The sequence below is a fragment of the Octodon degus genome, unplaced genomic scaffold, assembly GCF_000260255.1.
Source record: "Octodon degus isolate 3935 unplaced genomic scaffold, OctDeg1.0 scaffold00081, whole genome shotgun sequence".
NCBI lineage: Eukaryota > Metazoa > Chordata > Mammalia > Rodentia > Octodontidae > Octodon > Octodon degus.
The window spans coordinates 3,453,486-3,479,816 of NW_004524657.1; the positions used below are offsets into that span (position 1 = coordinate 3,453,486).

The window sequence follows — 26,331 nt, forward strand, 5'->3', positions numbered from 1 at the left end:
TAAAAGTGCACCTGATTATAAACATTTGTTTTCACACTGCTGAGATAATTATAATTATAAATATAATTCTCATTTTACAGGTGAAGAAACTGAGGCACAGATAGGGTAACTGACCGAGCTGTTATTGCATAGACAGCCTGAGATTAGAAACTAGTTGGGGGCTCCAGCAGCCAGGCTTTCGCTCACAGCTCCACGACTCTGCCCCTCGAGCGGTTGAGGAGGTCCTCTGTTCTCTCCAGGTTGGTCTGGTGAAGTGGGTGGAGGGGCCCAGGACAAGCATTGGATGGCACAGCCTGGATGGGAGCTATCTGCGCAGTGCAGGGAAGGGCGCCACACTCGGAGGAGACCAGCTCACCAGTCACAGGCCTGGATGGTGCTGGGGTGTGGGCCAAGCCTGGGTTGCCTCGGGAGGGAGAGGGGAAGCCCTGTCCAGCCTTTTGGGAAGTTAAGCAGAAACAGGACAGCACAAGGACTGGCAGGTGCAGAGTGAGAAGCGACACCCAGAACACTGGGCCCATTTCCTGGCAAAGGCTTGTCGGCTTCAGTGCGCCTTTTAAGGCTCACCTTTCTAGGTGGCTCTCACCTTTCTTCAGAAACTGTTCTCTGTATCTGATCATTGTCACTGAGAGAAGTGGGACAAACACTGGCTGAGCCCCTGTGTTAGGCTTTGTGCTGGGTGCTCGGCACCATGACCCAATTTAAAGCATGTTTCCAGTGAATGACTGTGAGTGGAGTTGCCCGTCGAGTGGGTAAGCAGATGCAGAGGCCCTGCAGAGCTTGTGGCTAGCCTTGCAGTGTGTGGGTGTGGGATACAAGCTGGAACTTCTAAGAGAATTCAAAGAGAATAGAATGGTCTAATTAGATGCCAATATACAGCTACAGGTACTGGTACAAAGGCTTTAGTGTATCAGAAGCAGCAGGGATACCAGGAGCCAACACAGAGAGAGCCAGGCATAGGAACAGAAGTGTTAATGTCCATGCAAGGAAATGCTCTAATCTCAGCCTCTGTCTCTCCTCCATCCCTCCCTCCATTCCTGTCCCTGCTGGGGACAGAACCCAGGCTTTTACACATGCTAGGCAGATGCTCTGTCTGAGTGGCAGCCCAAGCCCCTACTCCTCATGGCTCCTCTGGGGATGACAGGAAGTAAAGCACAGACCTCTCGTGGCTGGGTGCCAGCCACAGGGAGGCTGCGGATGCCCAGAGCCTGCTCTGCTGGCTTCCACAGGAGAGAGGAGAAGCTTGGAGGATTCAGCTAAGACATCCCCAGATATAACTGCTGCTAGAACCAAGATTCAAACCCAGTTCTCTAGATTCTGCTTCCTGTGTTGGGAAGGAACTGTCCATATAAAAATGGCTCTTACACTTTCTGCTGTTTGAAAAAAATCAAAAGAAGAGATACATTTCCAGGCACATGAAAGCTATAAAAGAAACTTAAATTTTAGCATCCACAGTAAAGTTTTATCGCCACACAGCTAGGCTTAGTCATGCACGTGTCCTGTGGCTGCTGTGGGACAGAGCTGCGTGGTAGAGGCAGGGGTCATCCAGTTCCTGGGGGCAAGCCAGGCCCGGTCGCTCTTGTGCTCTGACCCCTGCCATTGTCAGTGCCTATGGATTCAGATTGGTCTTCATGTGGCCGAATCTTCATGCATTCTGGGGAAATTATTAAATTGCCCTCCAGATTGCACTCAAGTGCTCCGATGCTTAAATTTGAGGGTTTGGCGGCGCCAGATGGGAACAGATGCTTTTCATTCATCTTATCAAAAATCCAATCTCACTCTCTTTCATGTTCAAGAGGGTTTCATTAATTGGAACAAAGAAGGGAGAAAACCAACCCCCTGGCGCAGGGCTGAGCCAAGCTGCTGTAATTTCAGCTCCTCCTTCCTGGCCCACACAGGGCCCGCACTCCCACCCCTGTGGGGAGGGAGGCCACGCAGCCCAGGTGCCCTGATCAGCCTCCACGTGGAGCCTCGTGTGTGTGCTGTGGCTCATTTTGCCCAAATTGTTCAGCATCCCTTCATTTCCGTTCTCTGTGATCCAAAATGGGAGTGACGACCTCTGAGCCTGGGAAATTTGAAGACTTAAGCGAGAAAGTACATGGAAAGTTGTTCTCCCCCAGAGAGTTGGCTCAGTGAGTGTACAGTAAATGTTTGCTAATACCAGCAGGGTTTGAGCTAAGCCTCTAAACCCAGTTAAAAAGTCCTTGGAGATATATTTTTTTTAAATTTAAAAATATAATTCATGCACTGTACCAAATTCAAATAGCAAAATGGGAGGAAAAAAAACCCAAAAACAACAAAGAAGCACCTTACAGAACAATGTGTCTGGAACATTTAAGGCAGCACTGCTCATGATAGCCCTAAACTGAACATGAGCCCAACAGCCATCATCGGTAGAATGGAGGAACCAGTCACAATGCATTTGACCACAGCATCGTTCAATAGACGGGTACGTGGTCTACACCACATGGAGCAGTGTTGGCACTCATGGTCACAATAAGGATCAAAACGGCCAGTTATAAAAGCGTACAACCCCTAGGAGGTCATTGTTGTGAAGTATAAAGGGTTGAAGCCTGCGCCTTGCAGTTGTTCTTGGTAAGGTGAGGGCTGGAGGCTGGAAGCTGGATGGCAGACCCTCGGGAGCTGCTGGGAATGCGCTGCTTCCTGATAGGCGCGCTGCCCCAGGAGCGTCTCCTGTTGGTGAACGCAGGCTAGCTGGTACTGTGCGCATGGGAGTAGATTTAATTCTTCAGTGCAACAATAAAAGCTAAAGCTAGGAGTGGCATTCCTGCCTACTGTGTCTTACAGGTACTTGGTCTCTTCCTGAGAAGCAGCTGCTGCTCCCATCAAACACAACAGGGCCCCCAAAGACAGGGTATCCAGAGTCAGCTACTGGGGTGGCAGTGTGTGTTTTATGGGCTGTGTTTCTTTTCTTCTGATTTCCAAACATCAAGCTTGAGTACAACTCTAGATAGACCCATGTCAGCTGCTCTCCTGCCTCAGTGGTGGCTGGGGGGGAGGGGGAGAAGGAGAAAGGGGCTCTTGTGGGGTGATCGCAGAGCCGGTAAGAGTGAGTGAGTAAGCCAAACCTTCTTTCTATGCTGGAGACCCAGACGAGGTCCCCTATGCCCTCTTTGTTGGAAACTGCAGGCACCCTTGACATAGTCCTGGTTTCCAAGCTCCCCTTGCCCAGTGCTCATCTTGTGAGGTGTGGTTCAAAACAACATCTACATTCTTTGCAAAATCATTTTTCTTTCTGAAACTGTGATGTCATTTGACAGTAAGTTGGCATATTTCAAAGGAAGGTTACCATGAAGCACATGGGAAGATAGGTTTGCAGTTCTGATCTTTGAGTCTTCTGTATGTTTCTCTCTGTTTCTGTCTCCTTTGGCGGTGGCAGCATCAACAATTGCAAATATTGCTCGTCTTCTAACACTCAGTGCCAATCCCACCATGGTGCTTCCCAGGAAGATCCCAGACTCACCTCCCTCCTCCAAGCTTCTCTCTAGAGCTCGTAAGTCAGTAGCAATGTAGGCTGACTTCACAGCTCCAGGGAGCACGGCATGTGCTGGGAGCACGGCAAAGGAAAGTGCATTCTGGCCTTCAACTGGCTCATGTTCTAGGCTCAGAGGAAGAAGAATCTCATATACTCTTCCCCAAGGAGAGGTGGCTGCTTGAGCCCCACAGAGGGCCACTTGCTTATCATCTACTGTATTGATTAATTTACTGTTTATTTCAAAAAAATTAGACTCATGGATAAAATGTGCAACATAAGCCTCCTACTATTTCAATCAATTTCTGGGTATTCAAATTAGACAGAAATAAAAGACTAGGGGCAATGTAAGAAGAGGCTCTTAACTGTGTAAGAACCTGAATTTTAAGCATTCAGCAGTTTCACATTTTGAGAATATCCCACTAGACTTGGAATAGAATGAAACATTCTGAGCAGACTGAACTGAACTTGAATCATAGCATTTACTGTAATCCAGACCAACCTGAGGCTTCCCCCCATCTACCTTGCACTTTCTGCCTGCCTGAACCCCACTGATGGGTACCCAGAACTTGCTTCCAAGGAGGATGTGAATGACCCAGCATGCAATGGGCCCAGCCTGCAATTCAGCCACAGTGAGCCCATTGCTTGCCACATAATTATTCTGTTGTCTTGGCTAACTCAGGTAGACATCTAGGGCCTTAGTTGCTACCTTGTAAAGTTGAGAAAAGCGTATTTATCTTGTTAAGATTAAATATATTAAGTGTTTGCAGTATAAGAGGCTCCTGCTAATGTAATCTTTCTCCCCTCCTCTCTTTCTGTAGAAGTTTTAGAAAGATATTTTTTTAGGAACTGAGAGCCAACAGAATATGTAGAATGAGATTCTGTACAGCTGAGGGAGACTTGGTAGGTGACGGACAGATGAATGAGCAGGAGGAATTTTAAGGCATTGTTTTACTGCAGTTATTACACTTCGTGCAGGTTTTGCAACCCCCCCCACACAGATTAAGACTGAAGTTGGAGGTTTCTTTGGGATAGGACATTAGGCTGGGGGTGCTCACATGGCAGGGCTTCATGGGTTGAAAAGAAAGGACTGGGAATTATTTATCTGGAGGAAGAGGTTTGGGAAGTGGTAGCTGTCATCCACACTTTCTAGGGCTGTCACCTGGGACAAGCATTCCTTGAGACCAATGTGGGTGAGGCACAGGGTCTGTCCTCCATAATAGACCTCCAATTGTGGAGTGTTGGGGTAGCTCACTGTAGGAGGGGGTGATTCCTAGCCTTGCAGGGGTCTAAGCCAAGATCCTCCCTCCATCTCAGGGATTTGTGCCAGGGGAGCTGGGTGATGACCCATGCGGGTCCTCCCAGATCCCCACCTGTGCCACCCTCTGCCAATTGTCCTCCTTGCAAGCAAGGATGTCCCTGTGCTCCAACAAAGCTCCCTCTACCCGCTTCTCTGCTGCCACCCTCCTGAACTGAAAGCTCTAGGTGAGCAAATCTAACTCAGTAGCGCAGGCCTGCTGCTCAAGATTGAAGCCACTAACTTTCATTTTCATCTTAATGGAGAATCCAACCTTGGCCCAGGAGTGACAGTAGAGTGGTTATTCTTACTCAGGATGGGCAGAGAAACCAGTGCCAATCCTACCACTTCATGATGTGTCCATGGTGCTTCCCAGGAAGACCCCGCACTCACCTCCCTCCCCCGAGCTTCTCTCTAGAGCTCCTCAATCAGTAGCTATGCGGGCTGACCTCATGGCTCCAGGGAGGATTGGGCTCGCAGATCCCAACTCACACAGCAAGGTGTGGACACAACCCACCTTCCCAGAGCCCAGTCTGATATGCTGTGCCTGTGTGAAGCCATTTTCTCTTCAGTCACTGGGGCAGCAGGGGGACTTACTGCTCCAGGCAGTGCTAATGACCATAGCTGGCCTGAAGGTGGTACGGCTGTGACAGTGAGGCCTGAAACAGCAGCTCAGAGGAGGCTCGACCAACAGGTACTAAGCAAACACCTGGAGCAATATATTTCTTTCCTTGGCCAGGCTCACTGCCCTGGGAAGGAGCCAGCTTGGATCTCAGTTTTATTTTTTCTGGCTTGTCAGACTGCTATCAGGGTCTGACTGATGCTGCCCTTACAGCATGAAAGGTTTCTGCCTGACAGAGCCCCACCTCTGTCCTCCCTGAAGGAGGGCCCTTCCTCCAGGGCAGGGCAAGGCTGTGAGCCCCTGCACTTCCATCAGCTTGTTGTGCAGGATGGGCAGCACCAAGCCTGGTCCTGGTCAGAAGGCAGAAGGTATAGGTCCCCAGGTCTCTCTGCAGCGTCTCTTCTCCTTCCACCTGTCACCTGGCTCTGTAGACCTGGAATCTAAGCATCCATTGCATTTTTGTAGACACACACACACACACACACACACACACACACGCACACACACACACACAGTGTCTCTCATTTTCTGAAACTGAAATAAATTGCTAGTACGAATTCCTATTCTGCTGGATATCAAACACTTAATTGCAGTCAATTAAGTGCATATTCTTCTTGTCTTTGCAATCATCTTTAGCTCTAGGGAGCATAAGGATTGTGTGTGCCCATGGGGAGCATCTGGTCCTTATCCCAGGCCTCCATGAGACACCTCTGATCTCATCTCACATTCTGGTAAGGGCAGGTCAGAGCAGTGCCTTTACTTTCCCAATCCCAGGCCTCCTCCAAGGCTGGGCTCAATCTGCCAGCAAGGTCAGGCCTTGGAGCTCAGGCCAGACTCCTCCGATCCCACGCCAGCCTGTGCCACACGCTGCCCACACAGGGCAGCCATTTCTCCTCACTGGTACTGCAGAGTGGAGGAGGTGTCCAGTGCTACACTTTGGCTTTGTCTCTGTGTGTGTGTGTGTGTGTGTGTGTGTTTGTGTGTTTGTGTGTGTGTGAGTACTGGGGACTGAACTCAGACTCTTCATACTGAGCTGTGTCCATGACTGCTGGGGTGATCAGGTCTCTCAGCAGTGCCAGCAGTGCTTCTGTGCCCATGCCTGGCTCCTCCCCACAGCCCTTGCCATCCCCACTTCTGCACCCGGGTGGCCCTCCAACCCTCACTGCTTCCAGACTACTTTGGTGCTCCTATGCCCTAAGCAATGGCAGACAAAGCCTAGTGATGCAGATGCTGGGAAGGAGGCATATGGAGCAATAGAAATGCTGAGTGTGTGTGAGGGTGATGTGGGGGAGAGGGCTGACATATTAGTGTAATGTGATGGTTAATCTTCTTTTGTATGTGCTAAGACTTAAACCGGTCTTTCACACTGACCTACTTCTCCAAGCTTTTCTTCTTTTGGGACCAGGTCCTTAAATCCCTATGTGTCTTATGCTGGGCTCAAGCCTTCCATATTCCTGCCTCAGTCTCCAGGCATGCTGGGGTGAAGGCTAATGTTGAGGGTAAGCTTGGCTGGACTGGGAGAACCCCGGAGGTTTGAGATTCTGGATGTGTCTGTGGGGGTGCCACCAGATGAATGCACTGTGGGGGAGACGCACCCAGACTGAGAAGGACTGTGCAGGAGGGGCACATCACAGCGGGAGCATGGGCAGCAGGAGGGAGCCCAGCAGCTCTTGTGAGTGAGGTTGCTTCAGGCTTTGCTGCCACCATCTCACTAGGTCAGACTCTAGGAGCCTTAGACTTGCAGGTAGAAATCTCCAGGGATGCTAAGAGCCCTTCCAGTCCTGCTGCCCCTTCCTCAACTGCCCTGCACCTTCCTGTCCTCCTGATCTCCTAGGTCTGACACTTGCTGGCTCTCTAGCTCATCAGCCTGCAGAGACTTTGTTCCACTCTCCAGCCTCTGAGCTTCTAAGCCAATCTAGTAAGTCTCTTCTAAGAATGACATGATAGATTTGAAAAGACTGCTCACAGTCTTTCTCACCCAGAGTTCCAATGGAAATTGTACCCTATGGAAAATGATTTTAGTGGGGGCCGGGGAAATGGCTCAGTGGAGTAAGCGCTTCCCTGGCAAGCGCAAGGGCCTGAGTTCAATCCCTGGTTCCGCCCCCCAAAAAAAAAAAAAAGATTTTAGCTTTAATTTTCTCACAGTTGGCACCTGGGTAGTGCAATTCTACTTGTGTAGGAAAGAAATAGCTGAGTGCATCAATGGAGTCTTGGGAAGAAAATCTCTAGGAAGAGCTGTGGACCTTGTATGTGTGAGGCCAAAACGACTGTCTTGTGGCAGTCATCTTCCTCACTCTTGAGAACCCATACTGGGCACCCTCAATTTTGAGGTTTATATTTATGCACGTTTCAGTCCACAATCCACTGGTTCCAGGCAGGGTGACAAGGGCATAGTGGACAGGAAGCAGAGAGAGGGAAGGGAGGCGTGGGGCAGAGGAGGAGATGTACCCTTCCATGTGTCTTCTAACCAGACCCCATCTCCCAGCTGCACATTTATCATTAGCACTCCCAAAATTCAATCCCTTTTCAAAGGCTTTGCCTATGAGCATAAAGATGCATGGAGGACATCCAGGTATAAATCATGACAAGCGCCAAGACAAAGTCTTATCTTTGTCACTTCTTTCTTTTCACCAGCATAGTGTGGCCTTTGGAAAACCATCTTGTGCAAATACAGACATCTAACTATACACAAAAATAGGGTGCTCAGTACTCCATGCATTAAAAAATACCAAATAAGAACTATTATACACTATTTAAAGACATACTAAAACATTAAGTGGGATCACAACTTCAATGAAATTTACAAAAAACATTTCTAGTTGACTAGAAATAGTTAGACAAGAACAAAATAAACTTTAGCACTGAAGACAAATCATATAGTAATTCATGTTGAATTTTGAAGAAAGTAAGAATTAGGAGACTGGAACCTGGTAAAAAGAGAATCACTGCACTGTAGAATTGTCAGAAGAAATTGCTCAGAGGCAATAAAGACAAGGAGGTAGATCAAAGAGAGCAAATGTATGAGTTCAGTGAAAGCCCGCTGGAGTCAGGAGATCCCGAAGAGGATGGGGTGAGCAGGGACTAACCTCCCCTGATGGATGAACGATGCTGGTGCTCATGCTCAGGAGCCTGCCCAAGGCCTGCTTACACCACTTGGAGGATGAGGAAAGGGTTTTAGAAATAGATGGTGATGCTGTTTTTGGCTCACAGCACCTTGCAAATTCAGCCAAAGCAGAAGACCATGGGGATCAGGCCTTCCCAAGCAGACACACCGAGTTTCAAACAGGAAACTTCATGTTGGGCTGAGGCCAGTGCTGGGATGAGGACCAAGCTGACTCAATCATTTTAAGAATTCAAGGAGCATCTGTTGAGCCCTGGTCAGGTACCAGGTCACCTGACAATAGAGTCCATCCCTTCTCTCTGCTCTTCCTGGACCTCCTGTCCTGAGGCTTCTTCTGTTTTGGTAGCAGGTGGTCATCAAACAGTGGGCTAGGTGAACAAAAACCTGCTGTCAAGAAAGAAGGGAGCACCTAAAAGTAACACCATAAAATGTTTAAAAAAAGAAAGAAAGAAAAAAAGCAAAAGGTAGGTATGGTGGGTGGCACATGGCTGTAATCCCAGAATTTGGGATGCTGAGGTAGGAGGCTCATCTTAAATTTGAGGCCAACCCAAACTACATTGTGAAACCCTGTCTCAAAATCAAAACAGCAAAAAGTTAAAAAAAAAAGAAGCACCAGGCAAATATTAAGTAAAAGAAAGCCTATAGCTTCATCAGTATACAATAGTCTTCTTTAAAGCCAAAAGCAATACCCGAGATAAAGAGTACTACTGTCTATGAATTAAAAGTGCTATTCTCCAAAAAATTACAGTAATCATCACCTTGTTAGAGTAAATAAACTTAAAAACTAATAGAACAGCAGCAGAGAGGGGGACACAAGTACAACTCCATAGCTTAGATTGTAGCAACCTCTTAGGTATTTATAAATCGAGCAATAGATTGAAACCTTAATAGCTAGGGAAGACTTACCCTACATAGTGAATAAACTTCACCTAATGTAAGTGTATCAAATCATACTTCTCAGATCTGGAGAACATCCGTTTTCAAGGGCACATAGAGCAGATTCAAATATCATGTATCACACAATATGTCAAAATTTATCTGATTTTGAAACAGGCAAATAAGATGAAAATATAACTAAATAAGCCTGGTACTTTCAGTACTTTAAAAAGCACACTTTTCTCAAAAAAGACATCATAATAGGAGTTAGAGATAATTAATCGTAATGAGATGGTAATAAAAAAAACACATTAGAACTTGTGAGATGAAACTAAATCATCCTTGAGAAATACTACGCTCCCTAAGTGCTTATATTAGAAAAGAAGAAATTATAGAAATAAATCACTTAAGCATCTACTCAAGAAGTTAAACTAGCTGGGCCTGGTGGTGCATGCCTGTAATCCTAGCACTTGGGAGGCTGGTGCAGGAGGATCACAAATTGCAGCCTGGCCTAGGCAAGATAGCCATTTGGAGGGAGCCTGTCTCACAATTGCTTAGAGGGAAGCCCCTGCATTCAGTCGCCAGAACTGAAAAAACATTAAAAAAGATAAAAACAGGTTTTTTTGTTGTTGCAGTGCCAGGGATTGAACTCAGGATCTTGCACTTGTCAGGCAGGCACTTATGCTGCTGAGCTATATCCCTAGTCCCAAAAGACAATTTTAATAACCGGGGAAATAATGTTACTGACATTTTAAAAAGGAGGGAAATGACTATAGCAGGGAGGCACTGGCAGAATGAACTTTCATAGCAATGAGGAATGTGATAAATAGAAAGCTTCCAACATTAGGGAAGCCGAGGGGGCCTGAAGAAGAGCCTGTGCGGCCTCCTGGTAAGACGGTCGGGGAGCTGTGTGTGCCCACTTGCCTTTCCATCTCCTGGTGGCCACGACAACCCCACAGTGCTGGCTCAGGCTGCTGTTGCAAAGGGACATGTGGAGCTAGGCCCAAAATCTCACAGCCCTGTGTGTTGGCAGGGCGCCATTCCTAATGGACAGGAGTAGAGCAGGCCTTTCCCTTACCCATGTGGTATCTCCAAGGCTGGCCTCACTGCACAGCCCTTGGCAAGAACAGAGGCAATGGGATCCATCCTGGAAATCTGAGCAAAGGAGGCTGGTGAGGACAGATTACAGACCAGAGCCTTGGAAGGAGAAGTGGTGGAAGACAGTGTACAGAGAAATTGTGACTCTAACAGCTTGCTATGTCCGGGTGAACCAAGATCATGTGAATGACTATCCAGGGGTGGGTAACGTGACATCTCAAAAAGACATGGGATCCTAAGTTTTATCTCTAGGTGTCTTAGGGGAAAGGACAAAAGAGAAAAGGGCAGAAAGTCTATCTGAAGAAATAATGCTCCAATCTTCCTAGGTCTGAAGAAAAACATGAGTCTACATATTTACGAGTCTCCAAGTAGGATCAACTTATGGGAATCTACACTAAGACAACTGATCCAGGCAGAGTAGAGGTGAGGTCTGGGGAGGATTGGGAATAGTTTGTGGGCATGAACTGCTTGAGGCTTCACTATGGAGATGCCTAGGAGGGTTTCTCAGCGCAATGGAGAGTTCAGGAAAGAGGCACTGTAGAGAAACAAGTGAGAGAGCTGTTAATGGGTGGCGCTGATGTCAGGCTGGGTCTCAGATCACCAGTGAAGTGGGCGTGGCTGAAGGAGACACAAATCTCTTGGGAGTTCAGTGCTGCCAGTCAGGGAAGAGGGCAGGAAAGGAGGGGGAAGGAGCTGAAGAAAGGCTGGTGGGGGCTGTTGCTCTGGAGGCAACTGAAGCAAAGTTTCCAGGGAGGGGAGAGTGTCTAGGTGTGTCAGATTCTGCTGCTAGTTAGACAACAGTGACTAAGAGCTACACATCGGCTACACTTGACAGAAACTCAGACACCAGAGAATGTGGAAAGGTGAGAAAGGAAGAGCATGTTTGGTCATCCCCAGAAACATTTGCATTGTACCTCCCCCATCTTTTCTTTTTTCTTTTTTTAAAGTAAGGCTTTACTTTATTATATAATGAAGCTCACACCACAAAACCAATTTTCCATCTTGTGTTTTATGTCTTCTGCATTTCTACAAATTTATTATTACCATTATTCTGTTCTTTGAGTGATTTACATATGTTGCTTGATTGTTCTTCTGATGTTGGTCAAAGTCTTTCAAGGTTGTTTTCAATTTTCTGTGGTTATAAATAGGCCCGAATGGAAAAATCTCTGCCAAAAGCTTTATCAGCAGTTTTACTTCCTCAAAGTACATTATCAAAACTTTAAATACTGTTTCAAAGACATGAACATTTTAAAACTCTATTTCAGCCTTTTGGAAATTAGCTCATTAGGCACAACTTTTCACAAGCTTCATTCTGTCTTTTTTTTTTTTTTTTTTCCTGGCTTTTGAGCAGATAATTCTCACTTTTCTAGCTCTTGAATTCCAACAATTATTTGATTTACTCTTTAGAGGAAAGAAAGAAGACCAGTACTGTGCTGGAAACAGATGTGTTCTCAAGCATTCATTCATTAATTCATTCACTCATCCATTCATTCATTCATTCATTCATTCCCTCACTCATGCATTCATTCACTCATTCATTCATTAACTTATTCATTCATTGATCAAAATCAGAACTGCAGAAGAAAGGACTAGGACTCTGGAATGAGAACCCCAACTGGCACGAGCTGCCCTTCATGTCACCTTGACTTCCACTTCAACACAGTCTTTTCTTTGACACAGCAAGTTATGCCTATGAAGTACAGCTGTCATCTATTCCACACTTGGCTGTGTATGGAGACCAGAGAAGGGCAGAGTCCCCTCTGCATCACCTTTCAGGTGTCAAACTGGTGAGGATCAGTGGAACAGGAGCCCCCTGTGGTTTTACTCATCATCTTTTGGTTTTTCCTTATCTAAAGATATCTCTTCTCTTGTAAATTTTGAAAATTACAGTAAGAGACACATTACCAAGAACCTCAAAACCTCATCCTCTTGCTTCAAATACACTTACCTGGTCATTCTCATCATTTTCTGGAGCTGTTTTGGAAGCCCTCCTTCCATGAGCATCTTTGTATGGTATGCTCAAAATATGGTGATTGCCACCACTGAGTGATATGGGGTAGAATAGGCTTATAAAAACATGACTACCTTCAGCCACTTTATCTGTCAAATTTGGTACCTTGTGACCTCTGGCTCTTCCAAGTCAAAATGACCAGGAAAGGTGGTTAAGTTAACTTAGGAAATGGAAGCAGCCATGACGGCACAGCTAAAGTGACTCAGAAAAGAGGACTTGGAAAACTGCTTTAGAAAGTGGCAAGGATGATGGGATAAATGCAATTGAACTAAGCTGAGTATTTTGAGAGGGATTAGTAGCATTGTGTTTTTACTGAAATATTTTTTAAATATGGTGAACTCTAAAAATTCACCATATATTTTGAGCATACCTATGTCTCAACTGTTTTACTCTAACCAGGTCTTCATCTACATGATATGGGTAGTTTCCCCATCAAGGTGGAGTTGTGACTCAGGCCTGTGCAGTCAGAAAGCACACTGGATGATTGCAGTGATTAGGTCCCAGTTTGAAGGAGAGAATAGCTTTGTGCTACCACAGTCCCTGTGGACATCCTTTATGAGAAAATCATCTCAGGGAAATACAGTCATTCAATAAGGAGAGCTAGCAAGCAGGAAAGAACACACCCAGGGTGGTGGTGGCTTAAGAAGGTAAACCCTGAGTTACTGTGAAAGCCGTGTCCCTTCACAACTTAGTCAGAGAAACACTGTCCTTGTGGAAGACTCATTCCACCTCAGGATGAAAGACATGACCCACCCCACCTCACAGGATGTGAAATCCCCACCACAGTTCTGTTACTTCCACGTTCCAAGATCCCTCTAGAACAGGCATCCAGAATCTAGTCATTTTCTATTGGCTTTTGAAAAATACCATTTTTCCAACAATAGCCTAGAATTATTTTTCAAATAATAAGAGATTTTCTTGACTGCCAGCAAAAATCTGTAGATATATAGGGCAGGTTGGATTCCCATGAACCAAAAGCTTGAAGTGCATTTAAATTTTGACATATGTTCTGCTTTGAGAACATTTAATTGGAATCATTTCTACCTCATCCTCCAAACTGTCTAAGACTCATATCTTGACATTAGGCCCTTACTGTCCTTTGTTCTCACCATCATCTTCATGTTCTATCTGCTAAGTGCTTTCTAATTTTATTCACATTTATTGCTCTTATTTGGCTTATAATTACAATATCAATCCATATCTTCCATCAAAATCACAAATCAAAAACACTATTGCATCTGGTCACCCCCAGATAAGCCATGGAACTGATCTGGAATGATCATGAGCCACTCATCATCTCAAAATCTGCATGACTGAATGTTATTGTCAAAGTTGGGTTGCTCAGGTAAGATGTGAGGTTCCCTTGAGATCCTCATGAGTTTTCTAGTACTAGGAAACTAGTTTCTCAAGTTGTCACCTTGCCTCCTCTGTTCTGGTTCCTTTCCATGTGTCCTCTGTATCATTTTCAAAGGAATATTTGAGGAAAACCAGTCCAATTCTGAGGCTCCCATGATTATGACAGGATTGCGATTCAAGTCTCTCTGCGCATGTCTTGAAGGTCAGCCACACAGTCTTCCTGGCTTCTGTCTCCTCAGTACCCTTTCCGGCCTGCTTCCCCTACCAGGGCTTCCTACAGCAGTGCTCTTGGCATTCACTAAAGGAATATCCCAAGAGAGTTCTTGAGCTCCAATTTCTTGAATATCATTTAATTTCTGTTCACACAGTCCTGTAAATTGTAACTGAAAAATCTGTGACTCCCATGATGATCCTCTAGATTCAGAATTAATGCAATTTGAACAGCAATTACAGTATATTTTGGCATGAAAATGCCTCCACCTATGCATTTTATCTCCATAGTAACATGACCAAGAGTGATAGATGTTAAATATTCCTGTAGTGTGTAATTTCTTTGGAGGTGTAGTTATGAAGACCTTTCTTCACAGAGCCTGTTATCTAAACTATGCAAAGAAAATAATTTTCCAGATAGGTTTTATTTTGCAGTATATGCTGATCAAAAGCCTTGATGATACTGTGCTCTGTCTGGCCTTCAGAGAAGAGCCAGGCACCTGTTAACACTCTAAGTTAACTAACTTATTATTCATTTATTTATCTCTTAGTTGAGGAAGGCATTTTGAATTGGTTTGGGCAATCATTAAATGTTTCATAAATCGTGTTTGCGTTTTTCTAAATGCTAACTTATTCACATTCAAACTTCAGGTGAGTGAATATTTTTCTCCTTTGTTATTTATCCAGAAGTTCTCTTTTTTGTATAAGAAAGATCAGTTTTTCTCCGTGGAGCCACCATGTGCTCTGCAGTCAGCACTGCCTGTGCCTTCTGTTCATAACATGGCCTCCTTGCACAAGGTCTGTGTGCATTGGGGAAGCATACACAAGAGTCCATTGGGGTTGAGGATACCCTGTGGTCAGCCAGGCCATGTGTCAGGTTAGTACTCTGCACAGCACCCTTCAGCTATGGATCAGTCAACTCCAGGTTCTGTAAAGTTAGGATTAATAAAATATCATGGACTTTTGGTATGGCAAACAAAGTTGTTCAACAGAGAACCTGAGAATTCTGTCTGAATTGTGGGATAAAAGAATGAGACCCAGGTCACTCCCTTGTCAATAGTGACTGCACATTCACTCTAGAGAATCTTAGTCACATTGCTTTGTGCCCAAGAGGTCCATTTTCTGCTACCACTACTGCTCACTGAGGCACTTGTTCCATCTCTGGGTAAATAAGATTATACCCTGGCAGAATCACTCAGGGCTAGCGAGTATTCTCGGGGTGGGAGAGAAGAGAACACTTACTCCTTTCTTGCTGACCTTGTGCATGTGTCTCCTCAAGAACTCTGTCTTGAAACTATAGCAAGTGAGATGGGCATCCACTGGTGTGTGTTGCAAGATGGAATTGTAACATGAGCTAGGATTCCAGAGTCACCTGTCTCAGGATGCCACATCACCTAAGCTGCCTTGAGCCTCTCTCTTCTGCAGTCCTCTCCCACTGCCTGTCATCCTTTCTTCAGTCAGTCACTGGGAAAGCCCTGCATGTCCTTCCTGACACACTATACACTATGAACCCTCAGCTCCTGGCCTGGATCCTGGGGGAGGAAAACCATTCCCACTTTTGTGCTTCCCAAAAGCATAACATCCCTACCCACTACCTCTTCAGAGCTGGGCTGTACCTCGCAGGATTGGCTCAGCCAGGAAGCCTGAGAATTACCAGACTTTTTTATACTTTTTGTGCACAGTTTCACTTTTATCACATAAATGTCTTATCTTGATGAATGAGTAAAAAGTGTCAAAAGCAAAATATAATCCTGGGATACTATTTAACACTTTTGTTGATGCAGTTTTAAGTTATGTTGAATACAATAGCCTGTCCAATACCAATTTCCTTTTATTTTCTACTGATGAGTAACAATTGGTCACTAATTTTTATTTGCTTTTATTTGGTTTCTGGCAAAACCGACCATTTAAACTAGATTTTCTAGTGAATGTGTATTTCCTTTTGTTTCTTCCTTGTTCATAACTTTCTGTGTTTCTATAACTCATCTTCTATTTACCAATGAGTATGAAGTATTTATTTAGTTAGCCTATTAGCTCTATCAGCTAGCAACACTTTATATTATAAATATTTAAACTGCTTCATGACTTTAGTTTTACTTTGAATACTTGAAGTTTATATTTCAGAATTTTACAAAAGATTTTAGTGCAATCTGTACTGGTGTCATGCTTAGAAAAATTATTCCTTATGCTAATTATTGATTTTTTTCTCTAAAAATAACTTCATGGTTGCATTTGACTCTTTAACCTACTTTGGTATATTTCCTTTCCTGTTCTTTTCTGCTTTCTTCCTTCAGCAAATGCTTTTTAGAAGCTCATTATCTCCAGGCATTCCATTTTTTCTATTGACAAAGTAAACGAAGACAACCTAGTTCCTCTCTGCATAGAATTAACATTCTAATGCGAATAGCAGCAAGCAGAGGCAAGGCCAACTTCATGTAGATTATACCACAGAGAGATAAGTGCTAGACCAACACAGGAAGCATGCAGGAAGCTGGAGGGATGGGTCAGGCCTTGTCCAGAGAATCAGAAGTCTTGTGGAGAGTTTCTTTCCTTCCTAACTCATTCAAAATGGCCCAACTGCTAGGAGCTCAAAAGCCACCTGGCACTGTACTCAACATTTTATACATCACAATGTTTCAGATGAAGTCCAAATAAATCACTTGTAACTCTTCGGGATCTACCTACTCTGCATACTTGGAAATTGTGCCAGCCATCTTAGGGTAGATGAACTCCAGGGATATAGAGACTTCACACTGTGGATATCCTTTGGAGGATGGACAGGCAGAGAACACAGACAGGCTTTGGTTAGAGATGGTGCAGGGCATAGTAAGTACAGAGGTCTCCAGGCATGGTCGGGTTAATTTTGCTCAGAAAAGTGTGATCGAGCCCAGGGATCATTGCCATTATTTATTTAACCAGCTTCCTGACCTGATTCGTTTCAAATGCTTGTTTCTAATACTCTACATTCTTGTGTGTGTTTGATTTGTTGCTGGCCCTCTATTGTGTGTCCTTACCAGACATACTGAATAGATACTCAACACTTAAATTTTTAAAGTGTTCCTCAGAAATTTGTGCTGTTTACTTCCTGTATCCCCATCCCTGTTTCAGAAATTATGCATGTGTATTTTGGCTGCTACTAGAAATTCAATCTTTTGTTTTTTATGATCATTTCTAATTGGTTATTGGTATTAAATAGAAAAACTAATTACTTTTTTGGTTCACTTCATAATCAGCTTCTTTAATAGAATCTTGTAATATGCCTAGTGGTTTAAGCAATTTTATATTGTTGTCTTACATAGCCCTATCATTTGCAAGGTGATAATTTCACTCATTTTTTTCATATATATCTCTTATATAGTTTTCTTATTGAATCTCATGAGCTTAATTCCTCAGCTAGATTTCCCCTGAACCACAGGATTCTTGTTCACATTCATTTATCTATTTTTCCATCTTTCCACAGTGTTATCAATTTTTTCACGATCTTGAAATTCTGTGAAGTTCAGAGATGCAGGTCCTTCCTGGAACTGAACATACTTCAGTTTGTTGTATTCTACAGCAGATAAGATTTTCAAGATGCAAAGAGGCAGATGGACCAGTCAAGATCATTCCTAGCAGAAGACCAAGCTGTATGTGGTCACCTGACAGCTTGCAGCCCTGGCTAGATGAGGTTCTGAGAGAGGATGAGTAGTCCTGGGGACTGGCTTGGGAAGACTCCAGGGCAAGGCTCAGGAGGGAATGTGTGATGGATTCTTCTGTTGGGTGTCTTCTGTGACTGACTCGAGGGGCACAACTGACCTCCTGCTCTGGGTTTTCTGCACTCTGGATTTGGTCATTAGTCTAGATGGGTATCATTTTCACTTATTAAGGCAGGTTGCAGATTTTCTCCCCACACGGTGAATTTCAATCTCACCTTCTCTACTCTGGCAAAAACCTCAGCTTTTACCCATATAGATTCTATAACGCTCTCTCCTTTCTTTCAGGATATACTCCTTAAAACAACCTTTTCCTTATTTTTATGTTATAGTATTTCATGAGATTTTTTTTCAGAAAAAGCAATTAAACATACGCAGGCTCAGTTTTCCAGTGCAAGTGGAAGGGAGGACTCTTTAACAGTGTGGCAGGAATTCACAGGCCATGCATCTATACACGGTTCTCAGCTCAAGACTGTTTATGAAAAAGGTACTTGTGAAATGAGTGGGCACAGGCTCAGTTTAGAACTTTAGCAAGTTATCATATCACTCTTCAGTCACCCATTGAAGCCCTTGCTTGTTTTTTTTCCCCACTGAATCACCTGAGAGTATTAAACATTGATGAGCTGATTTGTGATGCAAATGTGCAGGGTACCTTGCACACACACACACACACACACACACACACACACACACACACACACTGCTCTCAGGTCAGTTTCTTGACTTTGATATTGAACTAGAGCTATGCAAAATGTGGTATGACAACCCTGGGGAGAAACTAGGCAGAAGGGCACAGGACCTCTCTGTTATTTTTGAAACTTCCTTTGAATTTTTTGTTAGCCTGAAGTGAGTTTTTAAAGAAATGAATAAAATATATATGATTCTTTCCCTCCTGGAAATCACTGTTTATAACTCAATTGTAAGAGGTTTGCATGTGTTTGAAGATCAGCTTGTTTCCTGTCCCGTCTAGCTTTATGACAGCTTTACTGTCATATATGCTTCCTTTAAAAAAAACCTTAGATTTTTTTAGCAACTTGGGGAGTGTAGCAAAACTGAGTAACAAATAACAAAGGGTTCCTGCAATACTTTCCCCCACATTCAGAACTCCTCACTACAAACTTCCTCAGCCAGCCTGGCACATGCACTATCCCCGATGAGCCTACACCAACAGGCACTGTCTCTCAAAACCCACATTTTACATTGGGATTGTTCTTTGTTGGATACTTTGTCTTGACAATTGCACAATGACAGGTATGCATAAAACGTAGACTAGTTCTATTGTACTGTGTCTATTTATCTTTTCATCCCTCATAATTGCTAGTGAATATTGATCTTTTCATCTCAGTAGATTTTCCTTTTCTAGAGTGTCATATAGTTGTAGCCTTACAGTATAGTTTTCCATGTTACCTTGTTTCACTTAGTAATATGTATTTATGTTTTCTTCACATATGTTGTTGGTTCGACAACTTATTTATTTTTATTGTTGAGTAGTATTCCATTGGTTGTCCATAGCACAGGTTAATTTTCCATTTATGAATAAAACAGCTATAGACATCTTTGTGCAGGTTTGCATATAGAAGCAAATTTTGAAGTCATTTGATAAATATTAGTAGTCTGTTGGAACATCTGGTAGGAGCATGTTTAGCTGTAGAAGAAACCACCAAATTCTCTTGCACAGTAAGTGGCCTATTTTGCATTCTCACTCGGAATGAATGAGGAATTCTCTCCCCACATTCTCACCAGCCTTTGGTGAACTCAGTATTTGGATATTCTAGTAGGTATACAGGGTTAATCATTATCATTTTAATTTGCATTTTCCTCCTCACAAATGACATAGAGCATCTTTTCATAACTTTATTTGCCATTATTTAATTTTTATGTATTATCACCTCTACTTAAAAAGCAAGGAAACTGAAGCTTATATAGTGCTATGGCTTGTATCTTTTAGATGTCTTTCTAAGGCCTCTTGAAGACATAGGTGGGAGTTTTGGTGTTGGCTGGATTAGGGCATGTGAATATGGATTAAGAATGTGATACTGAGTCTGAGGGTTTGAATAGTGGAAGCCCCGCCCTGAGTATGGGCAACACCAATCAATAGGCTTTTAGCCTCAGTGGAATACAAAGGCACAGAAAGAAAACAGGCTTGCTGCTGCTGCTGCTGCTGCTGCTGCTGCTGCTGCTGCTGCTGCTGTGGATCTCTCTTTCTACTTGTCTTGCCTGGACTGTATCTCTTCCGTGATGTGCCTCTGCCATGCTTCCCTGTCCTGAGGTCAGCCAACTATGGACTGAAACCTCTACAAACTGTAAGCTGAAATAAACCTTTCCTCATTTAACTTTGGGTGTTGGGTATTTTGTCTCAGCAATGGGAGAAATAACTAAGACAGATTTGGGTACTAAGGAAGTGGGGTCACTGCTATGACTATACCTAGCCATGTGGTTTAGTAGTCTTTGGATGGCTTATGGATGCAGTTTGGAAAGGTTTGGAAATTGTGACCGAAGAAGCATGCCTGGAATGCTACAAATGGAATTTGATGGGAGATTATGGTCAGACCTTAGAAGAACAGAATGGTATTAGAAATCCTGACAGTAGAGACCAAGATCAAAAGGCTTCTGTTGGGAATAAGGACAGCACTAACTGCTGGATTCCAGAACACACACTTTGTGCTTTGGCAGAAAATTTGTCTGTATTTGCTGTTGTAGGGAGAATTTGCCTGAGACTAAGTGTAACAGACTAATCAGTCTGATGGAAGAAACTTTAAGGCGGTCTAATGCTGAGACAGTGGCAGAACTCCTGTTGGGAACTTTTAACCAGATCTTTGTTGAGAATCATGGGAAAAGAGGCCAGTAGAATAATTTAAAATATTTTAAGTTTGAGCAGAAAGGAAGCTTCAGTAAAGTGGCAACCTGTAAAGATGGAGCCAAGAGCTTGGTTGCTGAGAAAGACTAGGACAATAGAAGTTGGCCTGAGGACATTAAAAGAACCAGCAGGACTCCAAGCTGTGCAACCTCAAAATTGCAAAGCTGAAAGACTGCTTCGAAAAGAGAGTCCCAGAACACCATGTTCCAGAATGGTAGTATCCTTGGAAAATTATTCTTTGACATTTTGTTCATGTTGTGCAGCAATAGAGGAATTTGATCCCAACAGCCAAGAAAGACGGAAGCCTGGCTACTCTTCTATCTATTGCTTTATCTGGCAGCAGATCTTGATATCGTCTACATGTTGCTGGTTTTAGGTGCATGCAGAATGAAAGAGCTGTGGGGTCAGAGGCATTCACCCAGCTTTCAGGGTGTGTGCACTTGAGACAGCAGAGTGTGAAACTGTGAGAAGCTGAAGGTGGAGTGGAGAGCCTAGAAGGTTGGAGAAATCAGGAGTGTGGATCTTTTGAGGAAAGCTGCAAAGACAGCAGCAATGATGGCAGCAACCAGCCACTTCAAGCTCTTTGGAGCTCATACCTTATAACAGATTACCATGGATGCCAGACATGGAACTATAGGACTTAGTGTTTTCCTGGCTGTATTTTGGTCTTTCTTTGTTCTTCCATTTTACTCCCTTATTTGTACCTTTTGGAATGGAAATGTTTATCTTGTGTCTTTGTATGTAGCTAGTGTTTGCTTTTCTTTTTGTTTGTACAGAGGATCACAGGCAAGTTTCCTTAAATCTTAGAGCACTCTTTGGAAGAAATAAGAACTGAAATAGAAAATTGGCAACTCTTAGAGATGGACTAAATTCCTTTTTAACAAAAGACTCCATATGAATCTTTTGGGATTGGGGGTGGGATGTTATGGCTCTAAACTAGATGTCTGCCCAAAGCCTCATGGGTTTATAGATGGGAAGTTTTGAAGATGTCTAAGTTAAGGTATAATTGTAAAGTTGATTAAGGGTATGATACTACAATTAAGGGTATGGATAATGGGAGCCCACAGTGGGTCTGGGGCATATTACTTTATAGGTTTATAGACTGGATAAGTGCTGTTGCCTTCTGCCTGCCTTGCAAGACCTCTATCATGCCCCTCTGATTATGGACTGAAACCTCTACAAATTGTGAGCTGAACTGAACCTTCCCTTCCTCCTTTACCTTTTTGTATTGGGCCTTTTATCTTGGCAATGAGGAAAGTACATAAGGCATACAGTAAGTTAACTTGCTGAGTATCCATCTGGGTAGATAGACGAAATTTGACCCCCATACTTTATGACTTTACCATGCGTATATCTACACTAGAAAGGCATCTGCTCTGGTCTTTTGTCCATTTTAAAATCAATTTATTCCTTTTTTTTACTGTTAAATCTTAGGTTTCTTTTGTAGATCTTGGATGCTAGTCTTACTGGTTGTGTCTTAAACAAAAATTTTTGTGTAAGACTAGCTTGTCTTCTCATGCTCTTGATCCACTTCATTTTTTCTGGTAAACTGGTGATAACAGTTTTGTGGAGCAGAAAAAAAACATTTGTCCTGGGATTCTCGAAATCTGGGGGATCCATTGTGCCCTGGATCCCTGGGTGATTCTATGTGAAAGCTGTGATTGTTGGCATGGGTTCTGGGATCTGTTCCTCTGGGTCTGTTTACAGGAAGGCATAGAATTCTAAAGGCACTTTTCTGCCTCTTCTCTTCAGGGGCTTCAGTGGAGTCAGAGGCGGCATGGATCTCCACAGGTGGTTGTCAATACAGAGTGACCCAGTCCCAGGAGTGGATCAGGTGTAGCTAGTGAGACAACCTCTGTGGATGTTTCAGGTGTAATAATGTCCACTGAAGGGTCTTTGTTTTGGAGAGGGGCTATAGCACCTTAATAACTAAGCTTCAGTCTCACATGTTTTTTGATTTAAAAAATGCTTGTGAAAACTTTGTGGTATTGTGGCCTGGTGGGTTTCTGCAGGATATACTCATACAGGCTTTGTCATTATTATTTTGCATATGTTCAAAATGAACTTAGAAGATTTTACCATTTTTTGTTTCTTTACAAGAATAAATTTAAATGAATCCTCCTCTGGAGGAGCTTGGTAAAGCGTGTTTGCCATGCTATTAGACATTTCTTCACCCAATCCATAGATAGCAGGTATTTCAGAATTTCCATCTAATCAAATGAGTCTTCATTATGTACTACAGTGTGACTGATTTTGAAATTCTCAAAACAAAATAATAATAATCTTTACTTATCTTCATTGATACCTACTGAATCCAGACTCTGTGCTAAGCACATTGCATATGGACATTATATCATTTAATTTTTATGTATTATCACCTCCATTTTATTTATTTTTGGATTTAAAAATTGTATGAGTACATATCTTGAGTATGTGCAGTTTACATTCATCTTATGCAGTGGAGATATATCTATATATCTATATATCTCTATCTCTATCTATCTATCTATCATCTATCTATCTATCATCTATCTATCTATGTATCTATCTATCTATCTCTATCTATCTATCTATCTATCTATCTATCTATCTATCTATCTATCTCATAGCTTGTTTCTTTCTAAAAATCTCCTCTCCTTTCTCTTACCACCTCCAAAGTCCCTTTCCTTATTTTCTTTCTTTTTGTTATTATTATTTTTAGGTCATGCTTATGGTATATATTGTTACATTCATTGAGATTATTAGGTTACCATACATGACACATCTTAATCTAACTTACTTCCCCTCACCATCTCACATTCCCCTTTCCTTCAGTCTCCTGTACCCCTTCTCATTTGCAAGAGTCTCATCTCTATATTTCTTCTATCCATCCTCTATTACCCTCTTTGGCTGTACTTTGCCTTTGCCTTACTGAAGTAAGAGATGCCATATTGTATTTAAGTTTGTGTACCTGATTTATTTCATTCACTTTATTTCACTCAAATTGTATTTCCCAGATGTGTCTATTTTCCTATAAAGCCTCAAATTTATCCCTTTGAATCTGCATAGTACTCCATTATGCATAAATGCTACATTTTCTTTATCTATTTGTCTACTTATGGATATATTGGTTGCTTCCAGGATTTAGCTATAAACATTGGTATGCATGCATTTTATGTATCATGATGTCTTTTGCACTTTGGGGCAGATACCTGAAAGGGAGATAGGTGAGTCATATGGGGTTTCTAATTTTAGTTCTTTGAAAAATCTTCATACTGACTTCCGTAATGATTGTATTAGTTCACACTGCCACCAACAATATAGGAATCTTCCTTTTCCACTACAGTCATGACAGCACTTGCTATTCTTTGACTTCTTCATGATTGCCGTTCTTTATGGTATAGGATGAAATCTTAGCATTGTGTTTTGCTTGTGTTTTTCTAATGACTAGAGATTCTGAAAATATTTTTCATATATTTGTTGGCTATTTTATTTCTTTTGAGAACTATATATTCATTATACTTGCCCATTTCTTGATTGGGTCTTTTACTTTAGTTGGTCTAAGTTTTTGAGTTCTTTATATATTCTAGATATCAGACTTCTGTCTGAGGAGTACTTGGTAATTTTTAAAATCTACTCTCCAGGTTGTCTTTTTACTGTATTGTTTGATTCTGTTTATGCATAAGAGCTTTTAAAAAATTTTATGTAACCCCATTTGTTGATTCTTGCTGTTTTTTTTTTTTTTTTTGTTGTTGTTGCTGTTGTTCAACTGAAGTTCTGTTTAAGAAAACTTGCAACTAGGGCTTCAGTATTTTACTTATTTTGTTTTCTAGTGTATTCACATTTTTAATGTTCAGATATATGATCCATTTTGGTTTTAGTTTGAAACATGGTGAAAGGCATGGATTCTGCCTTAATCTTTTGAAAATAAATATTCAGTTTTCTTAATGCCATTTGTTGATCATGATGTCTTTTCTCCAATGTATGCTTTGGGCTCCTTTGTCCAAGATCAAATAGCTGAATTTGTTTCTTTTTCCTCTATTCTCTTGCGTTGATCTATGTATCTGTTTTTGTTCCAACATTATGCTATTTTTATCACTGTGGTGTAGCTTGAAGTCAGGTATTCTGGTATTTCTGCTTTGTTATAGCTATCCAATATTGCTTTTGGTATTCTGGGTCTCTTCAGGTTTCGTAGGAATTCCAGAATTGTCTTCTCTAGATCTGTGAAGAATACCATTGGTATTTTGATTGTGATGGAATTGCTTTTGTACAAAAGTCTTGGGAATGCGGACAAAATCACAAATTTTGATCTACCTATCCAGGAGCAGGGAACATCTTTCCATTTTCTGATGTTCTCTTCAGTCCCCTTTTACAGAGTGCCACAGTTTTCTTGGAAGAAGTCTTTTACTTTCTTTAGGTTAATTCCCAAGTATTCAATTTTTTCTTGATGCTAACATGAAAGACATTGTTTTTATATTTTTTTATTGAGTTCATTTTGTGTGCACAAAAATGCTATTGTTCTTTGTGAGTTGATTTTCTATCTTGCTACATTTATGAATCTAGTTAGTAATTGTTGGAGTTTTTGGTACAATTTTTTTTTGGGTCTTCTATGTAGAGTACCATGTCATTCACAAATCAAGATAATTTGAAATTTTCTTTTCTTATGTGTACCACTTTCATATCTTTCTCTTTTCTGGCTCATGTTTAAATGCTCATGTTTTAAATTCTGCATCAAGTAGAAGTGGTGATAGTGGGTATGCTTGCTTTGTTTCTTTTAGAGAGAACCACTTTAGCTTTTCCTCATTGACTATGTTAGCTGTTGGTTCTTCACAAATAGCTTTTATCATATTCAGGTAATGCCCTTCTATGTCTAATTTCTTCAGGGTTCTTATCATGAAGTGGTGTTGGATTTTGTCAAGAAATCTTTTTTGCATCTATTGACCTGATCGTGTGGGTTTTGGTCTTGTTCATATTTATGTGGCGTATTACATTCATTGATTTATACTTGTTGGAGCACCCTTGCATCTCTAGGATGAAGCATACTGTGTCATGCTGCATGCTCTTTTTGATAATGTATTCTATTTTTGTTAAGGATTTTTACATTATATTTGTTAAGAAATTTGACCTGAACTCCCCCTTTTTTTTGATCATTGTGTGGTTTCAAGATCAGAGTGATGTTGACTTCTATAAATGAGTTTGGAAGCACTCCACTTTCAATTCCTTGGATGATCTTGAGAAGTACTGGTGTTATAATATCCTTAATTATTTTGTAGAATTCATCAGGAAATCCATCCCATCTTGGGCTTTTCTTGGTTGGTAGCTTGTTTATTACAGTCTCAATTTCATTGCTTTTTTAAAAAAGCATTTTGTCTCTTCTTGGGTTAGATTTGGTAAAATATGAGACCAGGAATTTATTTATTTATATATTGGAATATAATTTTTTCATAGTAATTACTTTATTCTGGATTTTTATGTTTTTGTCAAATTTTTTCCTCTTTAAGAATTTCTAATTGCATTGATACAAGTCTTTTATCTCTTTCTCTTGGTAACTTCGGTGAGTGCTTATGTTTTGTTTATTCTTCCAGTGAACCAGATCTTCAGTTTGTTAATGCTTTTTATTGTGTATTTAGTCTTTTTTTAAAAAGTTTTATTGATAAACAGATAGCAATGAGACAGTTTCAAATCAAATCGGAAGTACAGTTTCAACAAATAATACACTGCA

General features: G+C 42.1%; 1 protein-coding gene across 2 annotated transcripts in view; it reads right to left on the reverse strand.

Annotated features, from left to right (window-relative positions):
• Positions 1 to 26,331, reverse strand: part of Npsr1 (neuropeptide S receptor 1) — a 186,099-nt gene that overhangs the window by 72,579 nt on the left and 87,189 nt on the right. The window lies entirely within an intron of this gene.